The 17707-nt window shown below is 62.4% G+C and overlaps 3 pseudogenes; all 3 read right to left on the bottom strand.

Annotated features, from left to right (window-relative positions):
- Positions 1 to 2655: 2655 nt before the first annotated feature.
- Positions 2656 to 2833, bottom strand: LOC138940961 (U2 spliceosomal RNA; annotated as a pseudogene).
- A 6317-nt stretch (positions 2834 to 9150) lies between these two features.
- Positions 9151 to 9330, bottom strand: LOC138940929 (U2 spliceosomal RNA; annotated as a pseudogene).
- A 6285-nt stretch (positions 9331 to 15615) lies between these two features.
- Positions 15616 to 15794, bottom strand: LOC138940911 (U2 spliceosomal RNA; annotated as a pseudogene).
- Between the last annotated feature and the right edge of the window lie 1913 nt (positions 15795 to 17707).

Genomic DNA, 17707 nt, shown 5'->3' with positions numbered 1-17707 from the left:
CCCCCGCCCCCGCTCCTAGAGACCGGCGGTGCCTCGCCGCTCGCTCCGGAGCCGCCGGCTACGGGAACGCCCCGCCGACGGCCCATCACCCCAGGGACACTTACTTGGGCACTCGGATGTCCCGCGATGCCTTCTTCAGCACGCTCTCCCGGTGCCCTCTCCACGCTGGTCCCCGGCTGTGGGATGCCCGCAGCAACCCCCCGAACGGAGCGGACCATTGTCCGCTGAAGAACGACCGCGCAAGGTCGTATGTTGTGCGTCGTTGTTATATTCGCCGGCGTTTGTGGCGGATGACCGGGCGTCCGCCTCAGCCCCACCGGCGTCGGATCGTCGCTCCCGCTGGAGTCGCCGCTCCACCTCCTCCTCGCTCTTCGCCCCACGTGCCTCCTCCACGGCCCACCCGAGCCCCCTCGTCCTCCGATGGTGATGAGGGGGGCGCCGCTCCTGGTAGCCGCCGCTCCTCCTGCCCGGGTGTTGTGGGTGTTGAGGGAAGGCGCATCCCGCCGACCACCTCCAACGGTGACCCCTCCAAGATGGTCGGGAGGGGGGAGGGTCGTGATGGTGTGACCCTCCCCGCGGTGTACCCCGTGGCCATCACGGGGGACCCGCATGTCGATGTGGTCACCGTCTGGGTGGTCAGCGTGGCGGATCCCGACGCTGCAGGCAAAGCTGGAGGTGTAATGACCCCCGCGCACACGCCGCAGATGGAAGGCGGCGTGGTGGGGGTCATTCGGGGGGGCGGGGTCCCACGTTGCGGGGTGGGCGTCCTCGCTCCACCCCTCGCCCCCCCGGATGCCTGCAGCGTCAGCGCGGCACTGAGATTGCGTACCGCGGTGCCGGCTGGGGATGTCATCACCGGCTGGGCCCCCCTGGTGTTCCTCCCTGAAGAAGGGGGCCCCCGCGGTACGCCCCTGGCCGATGGTCGGGCCAGGGGGCCCGTCCGTGGCGCGCACTTCTCGACCGGCACGCTGGACGCCCGAGATCTACTCCGTGTAGTTGGACCCCCACAGGATGTCGTCGGGGGGGTCCTCTCGGGCGTCCTCCTCCAAGCGCCCCCCATGCCGCCGAAGGATGGTGAATCGGCGGCAGGGGACCTCCTGGGGGGCGCGCGTGCCGGTCTGGATGCGCCGCTCTTCACGAGAGGCGCGCTCGTGGAACGCCGCAAATTCCTGTTATATATGGGCCCCGCCTGGCTGGTGGATGACGGCGGGGCCCCTGCGGCACTCCTCGTTGTCAATTTGCCCCCGCTGGATGGTCTGCGGGGGCTTTTGCGCGCCTCTCTTGCCGCTTGTCCGGACGGGCATCTCCTATTGGCCGCGCCATCTTGCCCTGTGGATCCGCCTTTATCCTGTGGATGCGCCTTACCTTTAGTTGCGGCGGCCGACGTCCTCCTAGTGGCGGCACCCAATATGGCGGCTGTCATGGCGGCCTGGGATGTCAAGATGGCCGCCCCACGTGTTGTTGTGGCCAGCGACGGAGATGTTCGGCGTGTCGCTGGCCCCGCTGCGGTGACAGCCGCATATGAGGGGGACTCTCCGGATGTTCCTGCTGGTCGGGATGTTCCTGCCGATGGTGTAGTTGTTGCAGGTGCTGTGCTGGTGGACGTCGTGGCCGCGGAGCGTGACGTGGGTGGCCGCGAGGAAGTGAGGCTTCGCGACGATGGTCCAGCCGACGCCGACGCAGATGGGGCCGATGCAGAGGCCCGGGTCCGCACACCTGAAACTCCACCAACATTTGTTATTGTTCTTTGTGCTCCGCGTACTGTGCGACACGCAGCTTCCGTCCGGGGGACGTGCTCCTTCTCAAAATGTTCTTTTACGCGCCTATAGGGGACCGCGCCTGTCCCCCTGAAGTTACATATTGAGCACACGTACGCTATTGTGTCCCCCGGATGAAATTTTCTTATATGACGCGATAAGTGCTGCGTGTCGCAAAAGTCGCCCCTCGACCTGACATTTCTGTCCGTACTCCCCCAGCATCGCGGACAACACACCCGCTCCGCCAGGGGGTACGTCAGGACGACTTCGAGCGGGCTCTGCGCCATAACAATAAATTAGTAATAAATAAATAAACAGTTAATAAAATCTAGACGCGCGGCAAGCGCGGAACCCCGCGCGCGGAACGCGGAGGCGGCACGCGGCGGGATAACCTACACACGTGTGTATGCAGGCACCCCGCGGCGGCGGATCGCGATGCGGCGCCCCGCCGTCACAAACAGGTGCAACGATGCACCGCCGCACCGCGATGCACCACACGCACGCACCACACCCGCGCACCGCACACTCACCGCACTGCCGCACGTCACTCTCGGCGCAGAGCCCCAGGTCGAGGGAGCCCTAACCACAAAACTCGCGGAGCACACGCGTCGCGGCACTTCACTTTTCGCGCGGAAGACACAAAATCACAAGTCGCTTCCCGGTGAACGAAAAATCGCGGACACTCACTCGCGGAATATAAATATACAATGAATAAAATGCTTCTCTGAGCTAAGTCAAATACTTAAATAGGCTAGAAGCCCACGCGCGAGAGAGAGGTTAGGTGCACGTGGGCACCCCGAGGATCCAGTCTACCGCGCCGATTTCTGGAAACCTGGTGCAAGCAGGTTATCCGCCACGGGGTTGATACCTAATAACCTGATGGGGTTGTGCTTTACCAGATTATTAGGCCGTTCCTGACGGTACTGCAATGCCAGGCCGACCCGCGGCAGAGTCGGAGCAAGCTCCGGTCACCCGCCAGGTTCCAAAAATCAGTTTAATATTCTGAATCCCCTATGGGGATTGTATCAGATATTAAGCTGATAAGAACAGATAAATTGCCGTTTATTCTCAGTTAATGTTCCCCGGGGGGACAGCACCCCCCCGGGGTGCGAATACAATAAAAAGCGGCAATTAGCCGCGCGCTATATAAAAAATTAAAATTATGGGCGGGGGACATTGGCCCCCCCCGCCAGTGGGCACTACAACTAACGCTCTGGGGGAGCACTAGTCTCCCCCAGGTCAACGGAATAAAAAGGTGATAATAAATTGCCCCGGCTGACTGACCGGGGCAATGTATATCTAAATCACAGCAACCGCCCCCGGGCCAATCACAGATAAGAGGTCGGAGATAAAAGGACCCGGGGGCGCGCACGCGGCAAAAGAATAATAAATAAAATTAAATATGTAAAACGCGGCACACACATTCTCGGCTAAAATACAATATTAGGTACGCGGCATTCATACTCGGAACAGACAGGCCCACACAACATGCAATAAAATATATAAAAATATAAAAACGGGTTAAAATAAAATTAGAGCAGGGCAAAACCCTGCTCCCTCGCCGCTGCGAGTAAATAAATAAATAAAAGTGGGCAAGACAACGCACTTAATAAATTACGCGACATGTACACCCGAGACGCAAAAAACAATAAATAAATAGGACGAAGACGCATGAAGTGCCGCACCTACGCATTGGTGGGCCAACGCCGGCGAATCGCGCGGGGGGGTGTCGCGAGCACCCCCTCAGCCGAGGGGCGGGAGGGAGCGGCGTACTGGCGCACGCCAGACACGTGCTCCACGTAAATGTCCCTAGACCAGCGAATGGTATCCGAGACCATGAGGCGGCGCATCATCGAGGCGTAGGCGTTGCCAATCCTCAGCACCCTCAGTACCGCCTCATTCCTCGGATCCCACGAGCCAAGGGCACCGACGACGAAGGCCGTCACTACGACGCGATATCCCCGCCGCTGGAGCTCCTCAGCCAAGGGCGAGTATTTGGCGACTTTCCTCGCCCTAGCCTCATCGAAGGACACCCAGCGGTTTTCAAAGGGGATCGTCACGTCGCAGATGACGACACACTTGGAGCGCTCGTGCCAGACCACAAGATCGGGCCGTAGCTCCCCAAGTTCGCCCTCCATGCCCTCCACCCGCCGGTTTACCCGCTTCTCCCCAGGCATACGGCAAGCCTTCCAGAGGCGGTGCAAGACGGTGTCATGTCTCAGCTGAATGGCAGCGGAATGCACCCCGCAGTGCCCTAAGACATGGGGAAGGGTCTCGGCTGCTGCCCCGCAACGCCGACACCTTCTGTCCGCCTCCCCCCAACGGCGTGCACCGTTGAGAGGGAGGACGTCCAATCTGGCGCGATGGATAAAACGCCAGTCGGCGAAGCGAGTGAAGCTGCCGCCGCGGACATAGTGATTGCTCACACCCGCCCGCGACGACACCTCAAACACCTTCCCCTGATCGGGTTTACGCAACAGCGTACCCGCGTAAAAAGCCGCCACCGCTGAGCGCAGACGAGTGACCACCTGGTTACGGGCTCCAGGTGGCACCTTTACCGCGTCGCCTCCGGGACGTCGGCACCCGACAATGAGCTCCTCGGTCGCCTCACACCATTCCCACCGAAGGGACAACCTCTCAGACTGCCTCCGCGCGGCATTCCGAGCCGTCGACCACAGGGAGCGCTCCCCTCCCTCGCGCAACCTCCCCTCCTGCGAACCGGAGAGGAAGGCCGCGATGTCCTCGTTGGTCGGAGGACCGCCAATCCGCCTGGCCACAACTCCCCGCAGAGACGCCCACGCGAGCGTCCTGACCGTCGCGTCGCCAGCCGTAAGCATACGGAAGACGTGCGCGACGGACAGGACGTCCGCGAGGTCAGCTAGCGGAAGTAGCCCACAACCCCCACGTTTCGGGGGGAGGTAGACCACTTCCGCGCTGGCTCTCTGCGGGAGGTTAAGCCAGGCCTTGGCTTTGCGGCGGATCTCTAAGTCCGCCGCCTTCAGGGGACGCTTCTCCACTGTGGCCCCCCGCAGCAGAAAGTCCATACGCGGCAAGATGTTAGTAGCCACTACCTCCAGTTTCTGCCACGGAGCAAGGAGGGATCGGTCAACCGCGCGAAGATCCTCAAGGAGGCCCCCGATCGTGGCGAATGGCGTTTGGTCGACCGAGCAACCCGTCGGGATACCGAGATGGTGATACGGCTCACCGGACGCAAGGGGATGGACGGGCTCTCCCTGGATTTCGAAGGTCGTCGGTAGGACCCTGCTGCCTGCTCCTGCACCGATGTGCAGGGTGGCACATTTAGCAGGGTTGAACCGCAACCCCACCGACGATGCTCCGTCCTCTGCAGCAGCCAGAAGCCGCTGCATTCCCTCGGGCGTATCGGCAACGAGTGCAATGTCGTCCGCATACGCCAAAACGCTAAAGCGCGAGCCCAATAGATCGAACCCCGCATCGACATCGGTAATTGCACGCAGTACCGAGTCGATAGCGAGGTCAAATACTATGGGGCTCAGCGGACAACCTTGCCGAACCCCCGAACGAACAGGGATGGGGCCGGTGAACCCGTCGGCCGCGCGCACCCGCGTGGTGCATCCCTCATACATGGATTGCCATGTACGAACGATGCCCCCCGGCACCCCGGAGCGAACGAGAGCGCGGCGGATCACCGCGTGCGGGACCGAACCAAACGCGTTGGAAAGGTCCAGCCACGCGACGACCGCCCGCCGCCTAGTCCTCCGCGCATCAGTCAGGATCTCCTGCAGGACAAAGTTGTGCTCAAAGCACCCCTCGTCCCGCAGGAATCCCTTCTGAGCCGGACTTAGCTTGTTGTTGCTGACCGCCCAGTCGGTCAGACGATCGGCAACGAGCGCCGCGAAAAGTTTGGGGGCAGTGTCCCCCAGCGCGAGAGGGCGCCAGTTTTCCAACATATCCCGGTCGCCTTTCTTATACACCAATACGGTGTTGGAGGTCTTCCAGGACGCTGGGACTGCCTCGAGCCGATAACACGCATTAAATAATGCGGTGAGGAGCCGCACTCCCGGATCCGCTCCACGAAGGTCACGGTAAGTGATACCGTCGGGACCCGGCGCAGAGTTGGTCATGCGCCGGAGCCGACGGTCCACCTCCAACTCCGTGAAGGGATCCAGGAGCGCGGACTCCCCCTCATCGGCCAAGGGGTCAGCGCGCTCCACCTCCGCGCCCAGATTGTCCAGGAGTTCGCCGCCGCGGTACAGCCCTTCGAAGTACGCCTGAACCCGCTGTCTCGGCACTTGGCACGATTCAGCGGGCCCCTGCAGCACTTCTCGGACCGCCTTGCGACGGTTCGCCCTGTACAAAGCCTGAATGCGCGTAGCTTCGCGCACCCAGCCCCCGCGTCCTTCTCCCTGCTGCTGGGGACCGGCCGGTGCCGGCCCCCTCCTGACGCCGTCTCTCGCCGGCACTCCCCCCTCACCCCGACGCGCCCGCGCCTCACGCGACCGATCCGGACGGTCGCGGGCGCCGGGTGCACCCCCGCCAACCGCTCTCGCTGCATCCTCCCCGAAGAAGGTGGCGACAGCAGCCGCCACCTCCTCCAGGTCCGCAATCGAGGCGACGGCCTCCACCCGCCCGACCAGCGCGTCACGAGCAGCCACACGTTGCCGCCTGTGCTGTCTTGCGACAGCCGCAGGGGCCGGCTGGCCACCGGACGGCAAGCCGGGCGGGGGGTTAGCACGTCGCGGGTTTCGGGGGTGCCCCCCGCCCCCGCTCCTAGAGACCGGCGGTGCCTCGCCGCTCGCTCCGGAGCCGCCGGCTACGGGAACGCCCCGCCGACGGCCCATCACCCCAAGGACATTTACCTGGGCACTCGGATGTCCCGCGATGCCTTCTTCAGCACGCTCTCCCGGTGCCCTCTCCATGCTTATCCCCGGCTGTGGGATGCCCGCAGCAACCCCTCGAACGGAGCGGACCATCGTCCGCTGGAGTACGACCGAGCAAGGTCGTGTGTTATGCGACGTTGTTGAATTCGCCGGCGTTTGTGGCGGATGACCGGGCGTCCGCCTCAGCCCCACCGGCGTCGGATCGTCGCTCCCGCTGGAGTCGCCGCTCCACCTCCTCCTCGCCCTTCGCCCCACGCACCTCCTCCACGGCCCACCTGAGTCCCCCTCGTCCTCCGATGGTGATGAGGGGGGCGCCGCTCCTGGTTGCCGCCGCTCCTCCTGCCCGGGTGTTGTGGGGGTTGAAGGAAGGCGCATCCCGCCGACCACCTCCAACGGTGACCCCTCCAAGATGGTCGGGAGGGGGGAGGGTCGTGATGGTGTGACCCTCCCCGCGGTGTACCCCGTGGCCATCACGGGGGACCCGCACGTTGATGTGGTCACCGTCTGGGTGGTCAGCGTGGCGGATCCGGACGCTGCAGGCAAAAGCGGTGGTGTAATGACCCCCGCGCACACGCCGCAGATGGAAGGCGGCGTGGTGGGGGTCATTCGGGGGGGCGGGGTCCCTCGTTGCGGGGTGGGCGTCCTCGCCCCACCCCTCGCCCCCCCGGATGCCTGCAGCGTCAGCGCGGCACTGAGATTGCGTACCGCGGTGCCGGCTGGGGATGTCATCACCGGCTGGGCCCCCCTGGTGTTCCTCCCTGAAGAAGGGGGCCCCCGCGGTACGCCCCTGGCCGATGGTCGGGCCAGGGGGCCCGTCCGTGGCGCGCACTTCTCGGCCGGCACGCTTGACGCCCGAGATCTACTCCTGGTGGTGGGACCCCCACAGGATGTCATCGGGGGGGTCCTCTCGGGCGTCCTCCTCCATGCGCCCCCCATGCCGCCGAAGGATGGTGAATCGGCGGCAGGGGACCTCCTGGGGGGCGCGCGTGCCGGTCTGGATGCGCCGCTCTTCACGAGAGGCGCGCTCGTGGAACGCCGCAAATTCCTGTTAAATGAGGGCCCCGCCTGGCTGGTGGTGGACGGCGGGGCCCCTGCGGCACTCCCTGTAGATGATTTGCCCCCGCTGGATGGTCTGCGGGGGCTTTTGCGCGCCTCTCTTGCCGCTTGTCCGGACGGGCATCTCCTATTGGCCGCGCCATCTTGCCCTGTGGATCCGCCTTTATCCTGTGGATGCGCCTTACCTGTAGTTGCGGCGGCCGACGTCCTCCTCGTGGCGGCGCCCAATATGGCGGCTGTCATGGCGGCCTGTGATGTCAAGATGGCCGCCCCACGTGTTGATGTTGTGGCCAGCGACGGAGATGTTCTTCTTGTCGCTGGCCCCGCTGCGGTGACAGCCGCGTAGGAGGGGGACTCTCCGGATGTTCCTGCTGGTCGGGATGTTCCTGCCGGTGGTGTAGTTGTTGCAGGTGCTGTGCTGGTGGACGTCGTGGCCGCGGAGCGTGACGTGGGTGGCCGCGAGGAAGTGAGGCTTCGCGACGATGGTCCAGCCGACGCCGACGCAGATGGGGCCGATGCAGAGGCCCGGGTCCGCACACCTGAAACTCCACCAACATTTGTTATTGTTCTTTGTGCTCCGCGTACTGTGCGACACGCAGCTTCCGTCCGGGGGACGTGCTCCTTCTCAAAATGTTCTTTTACGCGCCTATAGGGGACCGCGCCTGTCCCCCTGAAGTTACATATTGAGCACACGTACGCTATTGTGTCCCCCGGATGAAATTTTCTTATATGACGCGATAAGTGCTGCGTGTCGCAAAAGTCGCCCCTCGACCTGACATTTCTGTCCGTACTCCCCCAGCATCGCGGACAACACACCCGCTCCGCCAGGGGGTACGTCAGGACGACTTCGAGCGGGCTCTGCGCCATAACAATAAATTAGTAATAAATAAATAAACAGTTAATAAAATCTAGACGCGCGGCAAGCGCGGAACCCCGCGCGCGGAACGCGGAGGCGGCACGCGGCGGGATAACCTACACACGTGTGTATGCAGGCACCCCGCGGCGGCGGATCGCGATGCGGCGCCCCGCCGTCACAAACAGGTGCAACGATGCACCGCCGCACCGCGATGCACCACACGCACGCACCACACCCGCGCACCGCACACTCACCGCACTGCCGCACGTCACTCTCGGCGCAGAGCCCCAGGTCGAGGGAGCCCTAACCACAAAACTCGCGGAGCACACGCGTCGCGGCACTTCACTTTTCGCGCGGAAGACACAAAATCACAAGTCGCTTCCCGGTGAACGAAAAATCGCGGACACTCACTCGCGGAATATAAATATACAATGAATAAAATGCTTCTCTGAGCTAAGTCAAATACTTAAATAGGCTAGAAGCCCACGCGCGAGAGAGAGGTTAGGTGCACGTGGGCACCCCGAGGATCCAGTCTACCGCGCCGATTTCTGGAAACCTGGTGCAAGCAGGTTATCCGCCACGGGGTTGATACCTAATAACCTGATGGGGTTGTGCTTTACCAGATTATTAGGCCGTTCCTGACGGTACTGCAATGCCAGGCCGACCCGCGGCAGAGTCGGAGCAAGCTCCGGTCACCCGCCAGGTTCCAAAAATCAGTTTAATATTCTGAATCCCCTATGGGGATTGTATCAGATATTAAGCTGATAAGAACAGATAAATTGCCGTTTATTTCACAATTAATGTTCCCCGGGAGGACAGCACCCTCCCGGGGTGCGAATACAATTAAAAGCGGCAATTAGCCGCGCGCAAAAATAATTAAAACTATGGGCGGGAGACATTGGCCCCTCCCGCCAGTGGGCACTACAACTAACGCACTGGGGGAGCGCTAGTCTCCCCCAGGTCGAAGAAAATAAAAGTGGTGATAATAAATTGCCCCGGCTGACAGACCGGGGCAATGTACATCAAGATCACAGCTGTTCGCCCCCGGGCCAATCACAGATAAAAAGGTCAGAGATAAAAGGACCCGGGGGCGCGCACGCGGCAAGAAATAAATAAAATTAAATATGTAAAAACGCGGCACACACATACTCGACTAAAATACAATAATAGGTACGCGGCATTCACACTCGGAACAGACAGGCCCACACAACATGCAATAAAATATAAAAGCAAAACAGGGTAAAATAATATGGAGCAGGGCAAGACCCTGCTCCCTCGCCGCTGCGAGTAAATAAATAAAAACAAGTGGGCAAGACGACGCACTTAATAAGTTACGCGACACACACACTCGAGACGCAGAATAAATAGATAAGACGGGGACGTTGGAAGTGCCGCACCTACGCATTGGTGGGCCAACGCCGGCGAATCGCGCGGGGGGGTGTCGCGAGCACCCCCTCAGCCGAGGGGCGGGAGGGAGCGGCGTACTGGCGCACGCCAGACACGTGCTCCACGTAAATGTCCCTAGACCAGCGAATGGTATCCGAGACCATGAGGCGGCGCATCATCGAGGCGTAGGCGTTGCCAATCCTAAGCACTCTCAACACCGCCTCATTCCTCGGATCCCACGAGCCAAGGGCACCGACGACGAAGGCCGTCACTACGACGCGATATCCCCGCCGCTGGAGCTCCTCAGCCAAGGGCGAGTATTTGGCGACTTTCCTCGCCCTAGCCTCATCGAAAGACACCCAGCGGTTTTCGAAGGGGATCGTCACGTCGCAGATGACGACACACTTGGAGCGCTCGTGCCAGACCACAAGATCGGGCCGTAGCTCCCCAAGTTCGCCCTCCATGCCCTCAACCCGCCGGTTTACCCGCTTCTCCCCAGGCATACGGCAAGCCTTCCAGAGGCGGTGCAAGACGGTGTCATGTCTCAGCTGGATGGCGGCGGAATGCACCCCGCAGTGCCCTAAGACATGGGGAAGGGTCTCGGCTGCTGCCCCGCAACGCCGACACCTTCTGTCCGCCTCCCCCCAACGGCGTGCACCGTTGAGAGGGAGGACGTCCAACCTGGCGCGGTGGATGAAACGCCAGTCGGCGAAGCGAGTGAAGCTGCCGCCGCGGACATAGTGATTGCTCACACCCGCCCGCGACGACACCTCGAACACCTTCCCCTGATCGGGTTTACGCAACAGCGTACCCGCGTAAAAAGCCGCCACCGCTGAGCGCAGACGAGTGACCACCTGGTTACGGGCTCCAGGTGGCACCTTTACCGCGTCACCTCCGGGACGTCGGCACCCGACAATGAGACTCTCGGTCGCCTCACACCATTCCCACCGAAGGGACAACCTCTCGGACTGCCTCCGCGTAGCATTCCGAGCCGTCGACCACAGGGAGCGCTCCCCTCCCTCGCGTAACCTCCCCTCCTGCGAACCGGAGAGGAAGGCCGCGATGTCCTCGTTGGTCGGAGGACCGCCAATCCGCCTGGCCACAACTCCCCGCAGAGACGCCCACGCGAGCGTCCTGACCGTCGCGTCGCCAGCCGTAAGCATACGGAAGACGTGCGCGACGGACAGGACGTCCGCGAGGTCAGCTAGCGGAAGTAGCCCACAACCCCCACGTTTCGGGGGGAGGTAGACCACTTCCGCGCTGGCTCTCTGCGGGAGGTTAAGCCAGGCCTTGGCTTTGCGGCGGATCTCTAAGTCCGCCGCCTTCAGGGGACGCTTCTCCACTGTGGCCCCCCGCAGCAGAAAGTCCATACGCGGCAGGATGTTGGTTGCCACTACCTCCAATTTCTGCCACGGGGCAAGGAGGGATCGGTCAACCGCGCGAAGATCCTCAAGGAGGCCCCCGATAGTCGCAAATGGCGTTTGGTCGACCGAGCAACCCGTCGGGATACCGAGATGGTGATACGGCTCACCGGACGCAAGGGGATGAACGGGCTCTCCCTGGATTTCGAAGGTCGTCGGTAGGACCCTGCTGCCTGCTCCTGCACCGATGTGCAGGGTGGCACATTTAGCAGGGTTGAACCGCAACCCCACCGACGATGCTCCGTCCTCTGCAGCAGCCAAAAGCCGCTGCATTCCCTCGGGCGTATCGGCAACGAGTGCAATGTCGTCCGCATACGCTAAAACGCTAAAGCGCGAGCCCAATAGATCGAACCCCGCATCGACATCGGTAATTGCACGCAGTACCGAGTCGATAGCGAGGTCAAATACTATGGGGCTCAGCGGACAACCTTGCCGAACCCCCGAACGAACAGGGATGGGGTCGGTGAACCCGTCGGCCGCGCGCACCCGCGTGGTGCATCCCTCATACATGGACTGCCATGTACGAACGATGCCCCCCGGCACCCCGGAGCGAACGAGAGCGCGGCGGATCACCGCGTGCGGGACCGAACCAAACGCGTTGGAAAGGTCCAGCCACGCGACGACCGCCTGCCGCCTAGTCCTCCGCGCATCAGTCAGGATCTCCCGCAGGATAAAGTTGTGCTCAAAGCACCCCTCGTCCCGCAGGAATCCCTTCTGTGCCGGACTAAGCTTGTTGTTGGTGACCGCCCAGTCGGTCAGACGATCGGCAACGAGCGCCGCGAAAAGTTTGGGGGCAGTGTCCCCCAGTGCGAGAGGGCGCCAGTTCTCCAACATATCCCGATCGCCTTTTTTGTACACCAATACGGTGTTGGAGGTCTTCCAAGACGCTGGGACTGCCTCGAGCCGATAACACGCGTTAAACAACGCGGTGAGGAGCCGCACTCCCGGATCCGCTCCACGGAGGTCACGGTAAGTGATACCGTCGGGACCCGGCGCAGAGTTAGTCATACGCCGGAGCCGACGGTCCACCTCCAACTCCGTGAAGGGATCCAGGAGCGCGGACTCCCCCTCATCGGCCAAGGGGTCAGCACGCTCCACCTCCGCGCCCAGGCCGTCCAGGTGTTCCCCGCCGCGGTACAGCCCTTCGAAGTATGCCTGAACCCGCTGTCTCGGCACTTGGCACGATTCAGCGGGCCCCTGCAGCACTTCTCGGACTGCCTTGCGACGGTTCGCCCTGTACAGTGCCTGAATGCGCGTAGCTTCGCGCACCCAGCCCCCGCGCCCTTCTCCCTGCTGCTGGGGACCGGCCGGTGCCGGCCCCCTTCTGACGCCGTCTCGCGCCGGCACTCCCCCCTCACCCCGACGCGCCCGCGCCTCACGCGACCGATCCGGACGGTCGCGGGCGCCGGGTGCACCCCCGCCAACCGCTCTCACTGCATCCTCCCCGAAGAAGGTGGCGACAGCAGCCGCCACCTCCTCCAGGTCCGCAATCGAGGCGACGGCCTCCACCCGCCCGACCAGCGCGTCACGAGCAGCCACACGTTGCCGCCTGTGCTGTCTTGCGACAGCCGCAGGGGCCGGTTGGCCACCGGACGGCAAGCCGGGCGGGGGGTTAGCACGTCGCGGGTTTCGGTGGTGCCCCCCGCCCCCGCTCCTAGAGACCGGCGGTGCCTCACCGCCCGCTCCGGAGCCGCCGGCTACGGGAACGCCCCGCCGACGGCCCATCACCCCAGGGACGCTTACTTGGGCACTCGGATGTCCCGCGATGCTGTCTTCAGCACGCTCTCCCGGTGCCCTCTCCACGCTTGTCCCCGGCTGTGGGATGCCCGCAGCAACCCCTCGAACAGTGCGGACCATTGTCCGCTGGAGCACGACCGAGCAAGGTCGCGTGTTATGCGACGTTGTTGTATTCGCCGGCGTTTGTGGCGGATGACCGGGCGTCCGCCTCAGCCCCACCGGCGTCGGATCGTCGCTCCCGCTGGAGTCGCCGCTCCACCTCCTCCTCGCTCTTCTTCCCACGCACCTCCTCCACGGCCCACCTGAGTCCCCCTCGTCCTCCGATGGCGATGAGGGGGGCGCCGCTCCCTGTTGCCGCCGCTCCTCCTGCCCGGGTGTTGTGGGGGTTGAAGGAAGGCGCATCCCGCCGACCACCTCCAACGGTGACCCTTCCAGGATGGTAGGGAGGGGGGAGGGTCGTGATGGAGTGACCCTCCCCGCGGTGTACCCCGTGGCCATCACGGGGGACCCGCATGTCGATGTGGTCACCGTCTGGGTGGTCAGCGTGGCGGATCCGGACGCCGCAGGCACAAATGGTGGTGTAATGACCCCCGCGCACACGCCGCAGATGGAAGGCGGCGTGGTGGGGGTCATTCGGGGGGGCGGGGTCCCTCGTTGCGGGGTGGGCGTCCTCGCACCACCCCTCGCCCCCCCGGATGCCTGCAGCGTCAGCGCGGCACTGAGATTCCGTACCGCGGTGCCAGCTGGGGATGTCATCGCTGGCTGGGCCCCTCTGGTGTTCCTCCCTGAAGAAGGGGGCCCCCGCGGTACGCCCCTGGCCGATGGTCGGGCCAGGGGGCCCGTCCGTGGCGCGCACTTCTCGGCCGGCACGCTTGACGCCCGAGATCTGCTTCTTGTTGTGGGACCCCCACAGGATGTCGTCGGGGGGGTCCTCTCGGGCGTCCTCCTCCATGCGCCCCCCATGCCGCCGAAGGATGGAGATTCGGCGGCAGGGGACCTCCTGGGGGGCGCGCGTGCCGGTCTGGATGCGCCGCTCTTCACGAGAGGCGCGCTCGTGGAACGCCGCAAATTCCTGTTATATATGGGCCCCGCCTGGCTGGTGGATGACGGCGGGGCCCCTGCGGCACTCCTCGTCGTTGATTTGCCCCCGCTGGATGGTCTGCGGGGGCTTTTGCGCGCCTCTCTTGCCGCTTGTCCGGACGGGCATCTCCTATTGGCCGCGCCATCTTGCCCTGTGGATCCGCCATAAGACTGTGGATGCGCCTTACCTCTAGTTGCGGCGGCCGACGTCCTCCTCGTGGCGGCGCCCAATATGGCGGCTGTCATGGCGGCCGATCCCAAGATGGCCGCTCCACGTGTTGTTGTGGCCAGCGACGGAGATGTTCGACGTGTCGCTGGCCCCGCTGCAGTGACAGCCGCGTAGGAGGGGGACTCTCCTGCTGCTCCAGATGTTCGGGATGCTGTTGTTGTTGCTGTTGCAGGTGGTGTTGATCGTGTGGTGGACGTCGTGGCCGCGGAGCGTGACGTGGGTGGCCGCGAGGAAGTGAGGTTTCGCGACGATGCTCCAGCCGACGCCGACGCAGATGGGGCCGATGCAGAGGCCCGGGTCCGCACACCTGAAACTCCACCAACATTTGTTATTGTCCTTTGTGCTCCGCGTACTGTGCGACACGCAGCTTCCGTCCGGGGGACGTGCTCCTTCTCGAAATGTTCTTTTACTCTCCTGTAGGGGACCGCGCCTGTCCCCCTATAATTGCATATGGAGCACACATATGCGATAGTGTCCCCCGGGTGGAATTTCCGGATGTGGCGCGACAAATGCTGCGTGTCGCAGAAATCGCCCCTCGACCTGACATTACGGTCTGTGCTCCCCCAGCATCGCGGGCAACACACCCGCTCCGCCAGGGGATAAGTCAATACGACTTCGATTGGGCTCTGCGCCATAACAAATGATAAATAAATAAATAAATAATAAATAAATAATAAAATTAAGACGCGCGGCAAGCGCGGAACCCCGCGCGCGGAACGCGGAGGCGGCACGCGGCGGGATAACCTACACACGTGTGTATGCAGGCACCCCGCGGCGGCGGATCGCGATGCGGCGCCCCGCCGTCACAACAACAGGTGCAACGATGCACCGCCGCACCGCGATGCACCACACGCACGCACCACACCCGCGCACCGCACACTCACCGCACTGCCGCACGTCACTCTCGGCGCAGAGCCCCAGGTCGAGGGAGCCCTAACCAAAAACTCGCGGAGCACACGCGTCGCGGCACTTCACTTATACGCGCGCGAACACGAAAACACAAGTCGCTTCCCGGCAGAACGAATATCGCGGACACACACTCGCGGAATATATAAATATACAATAAATAAAACTGCTTCTCTGAGCTAAGTCACAATAAATAGGTAAAATCCCACGCGCGAAAGAGAGGTTAGGGATCCAGCCTACCGCACCGATTCTTGGAAAACCTGAGTGCAAGCGGATTATCTGCCACGGGGTTGATACCCGATAATCTGACGGGGTTGTGCTTTTATCAGATTATTAGGCCGTTCCTGACGATACTGCAATGCCAGGCCGACCCGCGGCAGAGTCGGAGCAAGCTCCGGTCACCCGCCAGGTTCCAAAAATCAGTTTAATATTCTGAATCCCCTATGGGGATTGTATCAGATATTAAGCTGATAAGAACAGATAAATTGCCGTTTATTTTGAATTAATGTTCCCCGGGGGGACAGCACCCCCCCGGGGTGCGAATACAATAAAAAGCGGCAATTAGCCGCGCGCTATATAATTAAAACTATGGGCGGGAGACAATGGCCCCTCCCGCCAGTGGGCACTACAACTAACGCTCTGGGGGAGCACTAGCCTCCCCCAGGTCGAAGAAATAAAAATGTGATAATAGATTGCCCCGGCTGACTGACCGGGGCAATGTACATCAATATCACAGCATTTCGCCCCCGGGCCAATCACAGAGGACCCGGGGGCGCGCACGCGGCAAAAGTATAATTAAAATTAATAATGTAAAACGCGGCACACACATACTCGACTAAAAAATAATATTAGGTACGCGGCATTCACACTCGAGACAGACAGGCCCACACAACATGCAATAAAATAAATAAACATAACAGGGTAAATGATAAAAATAGAGCAGGGTAGAGACCCTGCCCCCTCGCCGCCGCGAGCAAATAAATAAATAAAAGTGGGCAAGACAACGCACTTAATAAATTACGCGACATGTACACCCGGAACGCAAAATACAATAAATAAATAATAGACGAGGACGCTGGAAGTGCCGCACCTACGCATTGGTGGGCCAACGCCGGCGAATCGCGCGGGGGGGTGTCGCGAGCACCCCCTCAGCCGAGGGGCGGGAGGGAGCGGCGTACTGGCGCACGCCAGACACGTGCTCCACGTAAATGTCCCTAGACCAGCGAATGGTATCCGAGACCATGAGGCGGCGCATCATCGAGGCGTAGGCGTTGCCAATCCTCAGCACCCTCAGTACCGCCTCATTCCTCGGGTCCCAAGAGCCAAGGGCACCGACGACGAAGGCCGTCACTACGACGCGATATCCCCGCCGCTGGAGCTCCTCAGCCAAGGGCGAGTACTTGGCAACTTTCCTCGCCCTAGCCTCATCGAAGGACACCCAGCGGTTTTCGAAGGGGATCGTCACGTCGCAGATGACGACACACTTGGAGCGCTCGTGCCAGACCACAAGATCGGGCCGTAGCTCCCCAAGTTCGCCCTCCATGCCCTCAACCCGCCGGTTTACCCGCTTCTCCCCAGGCATACGGCAAGCCTTCCAGAGGCGGTGCAAGACGGTGTCATGTCTCAGCTGAATGGCAGCGGAATGCACCCCGCAGTGCCCTAAGACATGGGGAAGGGTCTCGGCTGCTGCCCCGCAACGCCGACACCTTCGGTCTGCCTCCCCCCAACGGCGTGCACCGTTGAGAGGGAGGACATCCAACTTGGCACGATGGATAAAGCGCCAGTCGGCGAAGCGAGTGAAGCTGCCGCCGCGGACATAGTGATTGCTCACACCCGCCCGCGACGACACCTCAAACACCTTCCCCTGATCGGGTTTACGCAACAGCGTACCCGCGTAAAATGCCGCCACCGCTGAGCGCAGACGAGTGACCACCTGGTTACGGGCTCCAGGTGGCACCTTTACCGCGTCGCCTCCGGGACGTCGGCACCCGACAATGAGCTCCTCGGTCGCCTCACACCATTCCCACCGAAGGGACAACCTCTCGGACTGCCTCCGCGCAGCATTCCGAGCCGTCGACCACAGGGAGCGCTCCCCTCCCTCGCGCAACCTCCCCTCCTGCGAACCAGAAAGGAAGGCCGCGATGTCCTCGTTGTTCGGAGGACCGCCAATCCGCCTGGCCACAACTCCCCGCAGAGACGCCCACGCGAGCGTCCTGACCGTCGCGTCGCCAGCCGTAAGCATACGGAAGACGTGCGCGACGGACAGGACGTCCGCGAGGTCAGCTAGCGGAAGTAGCCCACAACCCCCTCGTTTCGGGGGGAGGTAGACCACTTCCGCGCTGGCTCTCTGCGGGAGGTTGAGCCAGGCCTTGGCTTTACGGCGGATCTCTAGGTCCGCCGCCTTCAGGGGACGCTTCTCC

Source organism: Polyergus mexicanus, unplaced genomic scaffold (assembly GCF_030449975.1).
Source record: "Polyergus mexicanus isolate NDT 795.1 unplaced genomic scaffold, iyPolMexi1.0 SCAF_17, whole genome shotgun sequence".
NCBI lineage: Eukaryota > Metazoa > Arthropoda > Insecta > Hymenoptera > Formicidae > Polyergus > Polyergus mexicanus.
Note: the sequence above shows the minus strand (reverse complement) of the source record. Positions and strands in the feature narration are given on the sequence as shown.